A 9,820-nucleotide genomic window follows, 5' to 3' on the forward strand; every position below is an offset into this window, starting at 1 on the left:
CATTGGTCTCAAGGTGGGATCTTAAAGTTGCTTAATTTCAAGTTTTAAGACTCCCTCCACCATAGGCCTGAGATACTTTGTGTCTTTGGCTCTATGCTCAATTTACTCAACAATTCAACTAGATTTGCAGCAAGCAGCCTTTCTGTCGTGCAGCACATAACTATTAGCTTAAAATTGAACCTGAATCCTAGTATTTTTCCAAAATTTTAATATGGACATGAGACGCATTATCAAGCACATAACTACTAAGTTGAAATTAAATTAAATCCTAGCATTTTCTTAAAATTTTAAAGGAAAAAAGTGTCACGTCTCATATCCACATTTTTACTCATTCGACACCCCCCCTCTCATTTTTTAATTTGATTATCTACAGGGTCCAGTACGACCCGATCCTCCTTGCAAATGTCAGGGGTGGTGATTTATTATTGATTTCGTGATGTCCATATTTTGGAAGCTAAAGCCCAACAAACACATGAATAAGGTAGTGCTTACAAGAGCTCATAATAACTGATACTCGTTGCAGTATGTCCACAGTCTGTTGAGCGACTTGAAAAAATGACCAAAAGACAATGAGAATTTGAATTCCACTTGGCCGTAGCGATTTTATAGGTGATCGACTACGATTATGACTACTAACATCCACATAATATACTAATATCTTATCCATTCATGAGACTTATTATTAGCGTTCATATTCTCGGCGTTTATATTCTCGACACCCAGGGAAGGAACCGTTCCCTCGGATTGCAACTCTTTGACAAAGGAAGCACGCTGCCTCCTCACCCACACTATGTGTGGTTATACTAATTATATATTAATATATAATCGTATAAATATTTTCAATCGCTCGTCCATTTAAAATTATTTGTTTTCAATCTGACTTCTTACAACATTCCTCTCTTTGATGCATGTTCTCAATGCGAGGCAGCAGGGAAACCCAAGCTAGATGCAAGATCAAAGTGCAACGACACCTTTATTCATATGGTTATAGTCCATGTGACAATATTGTATAGCACAAAAAGAGAACTATTATTAGACGAAATCCAAAGTAGAGCTCTTGAAAAGCACAAGAAACATTAGAGCATTTTCTTTTTTTGAGAGCTAAGTTGAAAAGAGCCAATTCTTATGGTTTTGGGTAGTGTGTATATATATATATATACATATATACATATATATACATGTATACATATATATACATGTATACATATATATACATGTATATGTATATATATGTATGTATACATGTATATGTATATATATGTATACATGTATATATATGTCATGTATATATATGTATACATGTATATATATACATGTGTGTGTGTGTGTGTGTGTGTGTGTGTGTGTGTGTATATATATATATATATATATATTACATCATATGTTTTACACGCTCACATAGGCACATCCACACACCCAAATATTTGATAACCTTGTGGCAGGTACAATGCTCTACAATTTTTTGTCTAGCATGAGGATCTGTATTTGTGTATGATTTCGCAAGTATGCTTGGATAACTCACATGCCTTTGTCTCTTATGGAGATTTTGCGCTCTCCGTCCCTTCGATCATCATGAATCACCAAGAGCTAATCTAGCTAGTACTTGGATTTGTTTGAGTGTGTGCTGGTGTGTGGCGGGAGCGTGGAGAGAGTGGGAACAAGCACTGCACAAGTCAATTAGGCAGGGACAATGAGAAAGGCGAGCATCACAACGCAAGAGCGGGTTGGGGACGATGGTTCGCAGAGAGAAGCGAAGCAAGAAAGTAGCAACGCTAAAGGGGGGAGAGAGAGAGAGAGAGAGAGAGAGAGAGAGATGGCGAGAGAAGATACTGATAGAGGGGGGGGTCTACTGAGGAGCGAAGCGAGGGGGGGGGGGACAAAGACAATGCACTAGCGAGAAGAGGGAGGAGTGACCATGATGATCAACATGCAAAGCTCAACCAAGAAGGAAACTCGCGACAAGTTTCTTAATCAATGCACATGGACTGGAAGAAAGTCTTACCTCTCAAGCAACCTTCCGATGTGGACCTAGTCCTCCCTTCAAATGTCAGGGGTGTTGATTGATTATTGATTTTGCGATCTCTACATTTTGGTAGTTGAAGCCCAACATATACATGAATAAGACGATGCTTACAAGAGCTCATAACAACAACTAATCCTTGTTGCAATCTATACAATATTGTCACATGCACTATAATCATATGAATAAAGGTGTCGTTATCCTTCGATCTGGCATCCAGCTAGGCTTCCCTTGCTCCATCGCATCAAGACATGCATGAAAGAGAGAAGATTTTAGATTGAAAACAAGTAATTTTAAATGAACGAGCAATTGAAAATATTTATATGATAATATATAATCATTATAACCACACATAGTGTGAGTTGGGAGGGGGCGTGCTTCCTTCCCCAAAGAATTATAATCCGAGGGAATGGGCCCTTCCCTAGGTGCCGAGAATGTAAACGCTGAGAATAAGTCTTGCAAATGGATAAGATATTGGCAAATTACCTGAATATCGATAGTCATAATTGTAGTCAAACACTGGTAAAATCACCACAACTCTTTTGTTGATGACGATAGATCGTGATTGCTAGTTATATCTAGCTCATTATCCAAGTGATTTCTTCATATTGGTCATAAATTCAACATCTCCTTAACGACTCCCATCTTAACATGTGCCCAAAAATAGAAAACGAGCAAACTACCGAAATGAACTTATTGTATATTTTGTCCTTTATTTTACCTTTACCCTTAGGCAGCCTAGTTTACTCGCACTAGTGATGTACCTGTGCTTCGTATGGGCATTAAATGCTCACCACATCTCTCTTTCTCTCCAAACCTTCACCAAACTCCCAATCTCTCTGTTTCCTCTCTCCAGACCTCCACCGAACCTCCAATCTCTCCCCAAACCTCCATCCTCTAGCCATGTCATCACTAGCGTCTATAAACTTCTCCTTTATATATCGAGATGTATAATTGATTATAAACACTACTTTCATTAATTTTGGACTTTTTTCCAAATTTTGGATGGAGCACAAAAATCCTTCCCAAATAATAATTTTACTTTTAAGAATTTCCTTCCCAAATAAAAGTTTACTTTTGAAACTTTTCTTCCCAAATTAGAAGTTTACTCTCTGAAAATATCCTTTCCAAATCAGAAGTTTACTTCCTGGCACTATCATTTCAATAAAAAAAGTTTATTTACTCACACTGTCATTTTGTACCAATAAATTTACAAAAACTAGGAAACATTATTGGTACTTTTTTTTATATTTCAAAAATCCTAGAAAGATTAATTTGTTTAAACTTGTTAATAATTTTAAAAAATACTAGTAACATAAATTTTGACAATATTAAACATTTTGAGAAAAAAAAAACCACATAAGGGACTCTGCAATATTCCAAAGAATAGCAAGAGCTATTCTTATCATTTACATTGAATGTATCTCATATTTACAAGAAATATTATGCTGGATGACTCTACGTACAAAGGAGCCTGACATTTGAGGCAACAATTACAACTATCCATGGACTGCAAACCAATGAAGTTTTTCGGTATAATGCTCGAGATGATGGGTACACTACCTTTACAATGGTTGAATTCCACCTTTACAATGATTGAATTACAGATGGACAATCCCAACATTTGCCTAAAAAGTGCTATATTCATTAACTCTAATTTGACCAGCACTGCCCTGTGTCTTTATTGTTGCTTGAATTATGTTAGAGGACCGCATGAAATCATGGGTTAGCTTTGCTTGTTGCTTACCTTGCCCTTTAACCACTTGCTTGTTTCATCATATTACCATGCAATAGAATAAAATACAAAGCTATTATGATGGTAATTCTTCATTGTCGTTGTCTCCAACTTCCTCCTTGGTGAGCATCTTTAAAAACTCTTGTATATGCAAATACTTACTTTTGGTATTCTATTTTTTTCTTCTACCAAGTTCTGCTTCATGTGTTTCTTTGTTTTCTTTCTCTTTGATTTCCAAGAAACTATGATTGTTTCTGTGGGATACTGTAAAACCTATTCATGGTTTGAGACCCATTCTTTCTTTATACAATTAGCATATAGTGTGTTGTTATCCATATTCCCCTTTCTACCCCTTGGCTCATACCATAGCACTACAAATGTGGAAGCTCTCCCATGCTCATCCCTAATTTGGCAACCCAAAACTTCACTTTCTCATTTTCATCATCCAATGGCCAAACTGCAACAAAACAATCGAGTTCTATGCCTATTTCTTGCTTGAACTCTCTCTTCTCTCCTTTCCTTTTGAAGGAAAAGTCAAATAAAGGTCCTCCAATCGTACATTCTCTCGAGATTGGAGCATACTGTAATTTTCTTACGGCCACCAATTTGCCGGCCACATCTCCTTACAAGGTCATCCATTGTCTCCACATCCTTGCACTTTAGCTCTTTTGACATTGTGCTAAAGACTTGATCGATATCCTTGTGTGTATGTCCAACATACAAAAATCCAACTTTGATCTCATTAAAAGATTCGATGAGCTACTAGCATTGAGAAAAAGGATAACATGAAGACATTCTTATTCTCTCGCCATCATTATATGCTTGTATTCTCAGAATTGGTGGCAGTGACCTTTTGTTGCATGTACAGTATGAATTGCCTTCATAATGGATGTTATCACTTGATTGCTATCATGCGGATGCAAGGAATCAATACCTATGTCTATAAAAAACCTAAATCCATGCACTAACACTCCACATAAATGGGTCTTTAAAAAGTGCTTTCCTTGTAGTTTAGGTGGAGTGGATAAAATTTGAGGCAATGTTGTATTTTGATCCATACCATCCACAATAAGACACATATACTTATCTGGATGCGAAACATCTTGCTCTTCCCAAACCCATATTTATGTCTCGCATGTCGAATAAGTCTGTGACAAAACCTATGCTTTCTTTTGTAAAATTATTTTTGCTCTAGCCCAGCTGCGCTCTCAATGCTCGCTTTAAATCATTACAATCATTGCACTTAGACATTTTTTGCCTCTTTAGAATTTTGAGATGTCGAAAATTCTTCTGCCAAAGAATATACAAAGTCTCAAAGGAAAACCGATTGAGTCCTCTTTGCCTTAGTCCTTTTGCAATAGTCTCAAACACTACTTTTCTCGTCAATCCCATTGAAAGATGCTTTTCAATCAGCTCTTCACCGTTAAGAAGTTTTATAGAGATGTGGGGTTGAGGTGAAGCATTCTCTTCTAAGAAGTCTTTCAAAATTGATATTGCTATTAGAGTTGGGGTTCTTCTCTTGAACCTTCTAGTGTTACCATGAATGTCAAAGTTCACTCCTTCCTTGGCCTTACAAACTAAATTCCAATATGTGCCATGCGATAAGCGAGTAATAATGCAATATGCATTATTACAAATCCTCTTCCCATTTATGAGAGGATAAACCTTATGTCCTGAATTAGGCCCTTTTTTGCGATTTTGATGAAATTAAGAGAATCGTGTGAGAAGACGTTCATTTCTTTTGCTTCCTCTCCTTTGCCACACATTTTTCCTACATGCCTAAATGTTAGGTAAGTCAATGAAGCACATACATCTTCATTTACAACACTTGTGCCCCAACGCATTCATAATCTCTTCATTCATCATTCTTACTCTCTTTTGTTGCTTTTGTGCATTTGCTTAGATTTGCTTTCTCTTATTGCATGTGTATGTAAGGTTTCGGTCCTCATGTACATCATTGATCATGTTTGTGCTCTTTTCCTACTCACAATCGTTTGTCACCTTGAATCCACGGAATGTTGCATCCTTAATCATATCATAATCATCAAAGTCAAATACCAAATAATCATTTCATCTTTGCTTTTAATATAGTTGTGGGACCATTTACATTGATCTTTTCTTTTAATACAGTCGTGGGACCATTTGCATTGACTGCACTCTTAGAGTATTGAGAACATTGAAACTCCTCTACTCTGGAGAGAGCATCACTCATTGATATGGATTTTATGGTTTTTACAAGCCCACACCTTGCATTGTTGGATACAATCATAGGTCCATTTGCATCAAATGTGCTATGATAGTATTGAGATCCTTGAAACTCCTCTACCCCCGAGAGAATGTCACTCATTGAGTCCATATGTTGCATGATTTTTGGCTCTTCACAATTTTTGTTTAATCATGAACTCATATATGCCTGATAAGACATCACTAAGGAAGTCTTTGCCTTTCTCAATGAGCATGAATTCATCCACTCTAGATAAGACATCAATTCTGAATTCTTTTACTTCCCATGAACAATGTCAAATTGATCCACTACTGATAAGATATCACTCCTATGGTTGAATATAGAAGATTCAATATTCAAAACATCCATGTCTACAGGGAGACAGATTTCTAGGTGGGATCTTTTTTTATGTTATGCAAGATTGTAGTATACCTTATCTTGATCATTGAAAACCACATGTCGTATTCCAAGCCTAAAAAATTGCATGCTCCATCTCATAACCTTGCCTTCCTCCTAGTAGGGACCATCCAGGGGGGCTATGTTATCATTTATGCCATCATCATTGACCTTTACAATCCTCATTTGTGCAAATGACCATTGCTCCACATGTTCAAATCACAATACTTGACCTTCTGCTACGTTCTTATTTGTAAATGACCATTAGGGGAATTTTGGACTCAAAAAGGGCCTCTTGGATTAGTCCCTTAAGATTTGTGATCAGTAAACCAGCTAATGGGAAGGCTTGGGCATTAAAAGAATGGAGGATTCCATATTGGCCTCTCATTGGTGGAGAGTCCTCCTTGGTCCCCACTAAGCTCCCACTTGCCTCTCTCTTGCCCCCACCACCTCTTGAGGCATTTACTCCCCCCCTTCACTTTTGGATGGTCCCCATACCCTCCTAGGCTCTCTTGGTAGGCCCCCAAATCCACGACTTTTTTTTCCCTCCAAAAAATCAAAAGTTTCCAAAAGTGTCCCTAGCACCCCAAACTCCTCCTAGGAGTCTCCCCAAACTATCCTCATTGGCTCCCCACCTTTCTCTGAGCCTCTTCCTCCTCTCTACCTCCTCTCAGCCCCCTCCCAACCTCTTCCTCCTCTCAACCTCCTCTCAGTCTCCTCCCAACCTCTTCCTCCTTTCAACCTTCTCTCAGCCTCCTCCTCTCAACCTCTTCCTCCTCCCAACCTCTTTATCTTTGCTTGCTCCCATTCTTTATACAATGGTGAAGCACTCCCCTTCCCCTAGGCCAAAGCTATTAATTCAATCTTGTGTGGGTCGCATTTTGAAGGACAACAATGATATTTGGATCCCTCAAGAGTTTAGGTTAATGTCCTGGGTCACAATGCAACCATCTGCAATAGGTCCATTCAAGGTTTCTAGAAAGAATAGAGCAAAGAAAGAGAAGCATTGGAAGGGTCGTATTGTTGGGATTTGTAATACAAAAAAAGGACTAATGGTGAAGGTTTAGCATGTTTACATGGCTTGAGACATGAACTTGGATCCTGCTAGTCAAACTTGCTTTCCTTCAAATTGTATCTCTCTTTTACATTAATTTTTTTTCATTTTCAGTTCAATTGTGTATTCTAATGATTGTATGTGAGCATGCGTTTTGAGAGAGGGTGTCTTGTGGAGATAGTAGAGGGGAGCGGGGGAGGGAGAGAGAGAGAGATGGGGGGGTTGAGGGGTGTCAAAGGGAGATAGTAGAGGGGAGAGATTTGTGTGTGTGTGTGTGTGTGAGAGAGAGAGAGAGAGATAGGTAGAGAGTGAGAAAGATTGATTGATTGGCCCACTAACATCTTTCTTTGCTTTCTATGTAGATATCTTTCCCTCTACCAAAGTTGAAACCCAGCCTTTGGATAGTCTCACGGGAATATTTCAAGCTTTTCATTCAAATATTGGGGAATTAATGTTCTCAGGATGGAGTGCTACTTCCTTGACAAAGTCTAGTATTTTTTTCTATAATTCATGTTACCAAGTTCCTCGAAGAGAAGGTGCATATGGAAGCCTATGTCCTATTCCTCTCCCTAACTTTGATAGTCGAATGGTGTCTTCCTGATCCATTCTCTTTAGATGCATCTAGAATGAAGATGAGATAAGATATTCAATCATCGATGAGATTTACTTTCGGTTCAAAATCTATGGGTGTTAGTTGGTTCATGCCCTCCATTACATTTATTTATTTTTTCAAATCAGTCTTCATTCACAAGACAAAGACCATGTGGGTATGCAAAGGCCTAGAAAATGAATTTCTTGATAATCTTCTATATCCAATGTGGGATGTTAGGGAGGGTTTACAGAAGGGAGACCATTTTCGATGTATACTTACTAAAGTATAGTAATAAGATATCAAGTAGTGTAGAGTATTTGCTACATGAGATATGCTTAGAGACGTTGGAAAAATAATCATGGCACATGGATACCTATGGATTGGATGTAGTGGACACCATAGAGGTAGAGATACATATGCCCAATGGGGATATCCAATATCTTGAGGTCACAAATAGTTGGAGCTTGAAGCACGTTTGAGAATACATCGCTGTCACCTTTGATGATAGTGATTTTCTCTTTACACTAAATGGGAACATAGTGAGAAGGCAACTCGAAGGAACATCAATGCTTGAGAAATGGAAGCCTCCTTGTAACTTGTCCATTCATACTAGTATTGAATAAATGTAATAGTTTTTGAAGTGTGATGTCATTTGTACTGGCAATGAGTATACTTAACAAAATTACTAGTTTTTGATGTGTGTTCTAATAGTTTTAAAAATATGATATAGTTTTTGAAGTGTGTTGTAATAGCACTTGAATAAATGTAAAAGTTTTGAAACTGTGTTGTAATAGTTTTTGACTAAATGTAATAGTTTTTGTTAAGTGAAATTTATTTGTACTAACATAGGGCCCCCTAAATTTCAAAAAAAAAATCAATTATTTTGGGTGGCAAGAGGAGGCGACGGGAGTGGAATATGATGGCAATTTATTTTGGCCAATATATTACATTGTCCAATATTTTATTACCAAAATTATAATCGGGCCTTTAAGGTATTTAAAGAGTTTGAACTCAACTATATAAAGGGCCATTAGGTATGACATAGCCTTTATTGTCCTCACCTCCTAGACAGCTTGCTCTTGCCATCTTCCACAAACCTCCAATGGTCACACCCCATGAGGCATACCATGACTTCGTTGCTTCTACTCATCATTCAAGTAGAGAGGCAGAGTTGTATGACATTTTTGATCATCAGATAGATGTCATCGGCATAGTCCACAAGCATCTAGATTTCTTTAGAGATGTGGTAGATTACGTGAGAGAGAAAATCAAGCCTTACCTGATCTGGCTAGACATAAATCTGAATCTCCTCATTGACTGTCACTGGGCTGATAGCGCTTTCAAGTTTAGGTTGCAAAGAATTTGCAAATCCCTTAGTCCAAAAAGTTTTAGAAGGATTTCCAAGGATGAAGAGTTGGATCTACAAGCGAGTCCTATAGCAACTCATTTTGTATCCCTGTAAATAGCCTATTGTGTAATTCTTTTGGAAATGGAGGACACAGATGCACCTCCATTCATCAATGTAGAGCCACCTCTTTTTCTAGCAGTAGGGCAAGATGTGGACGTTGAAGAGAATCCTGATATGGTTGCAGAAGTCGCCGTTGCTCTAGATTGGTCTAGTGTAACTTTGGACAAGGGAAAGCACACAAAAAAAATAGAGCAGACGGAAAAGTTGGTTGTGGTTCCCGAAGTAGGTGAGATATCATCCTCCAGAGGATAGCCAAAAGAGGAACAGGAGGAAGGAGAGCAAAAAGAGGAGGAAGAAGGTATGACAGATGAGGTTTTGATGCAAACCCTTC

This window comes from Dipteris shenzhenensis, chromosome 22 (genome assembly GCF_047967505.1).
Source record: "Dipteris shenzhenensis isolate YYH24624 ecotype China chromosome 22, Dip_SZ_1.0, whole genome shotgun sequence".
Classification (NCBI taxonomy): Eukaryota; Viridiplantae; Streptophyta; class Polypodiopsida; order Gleicheniales; family Dipteridaceae; genus Dipteris; species Dipteris shenzhenensis.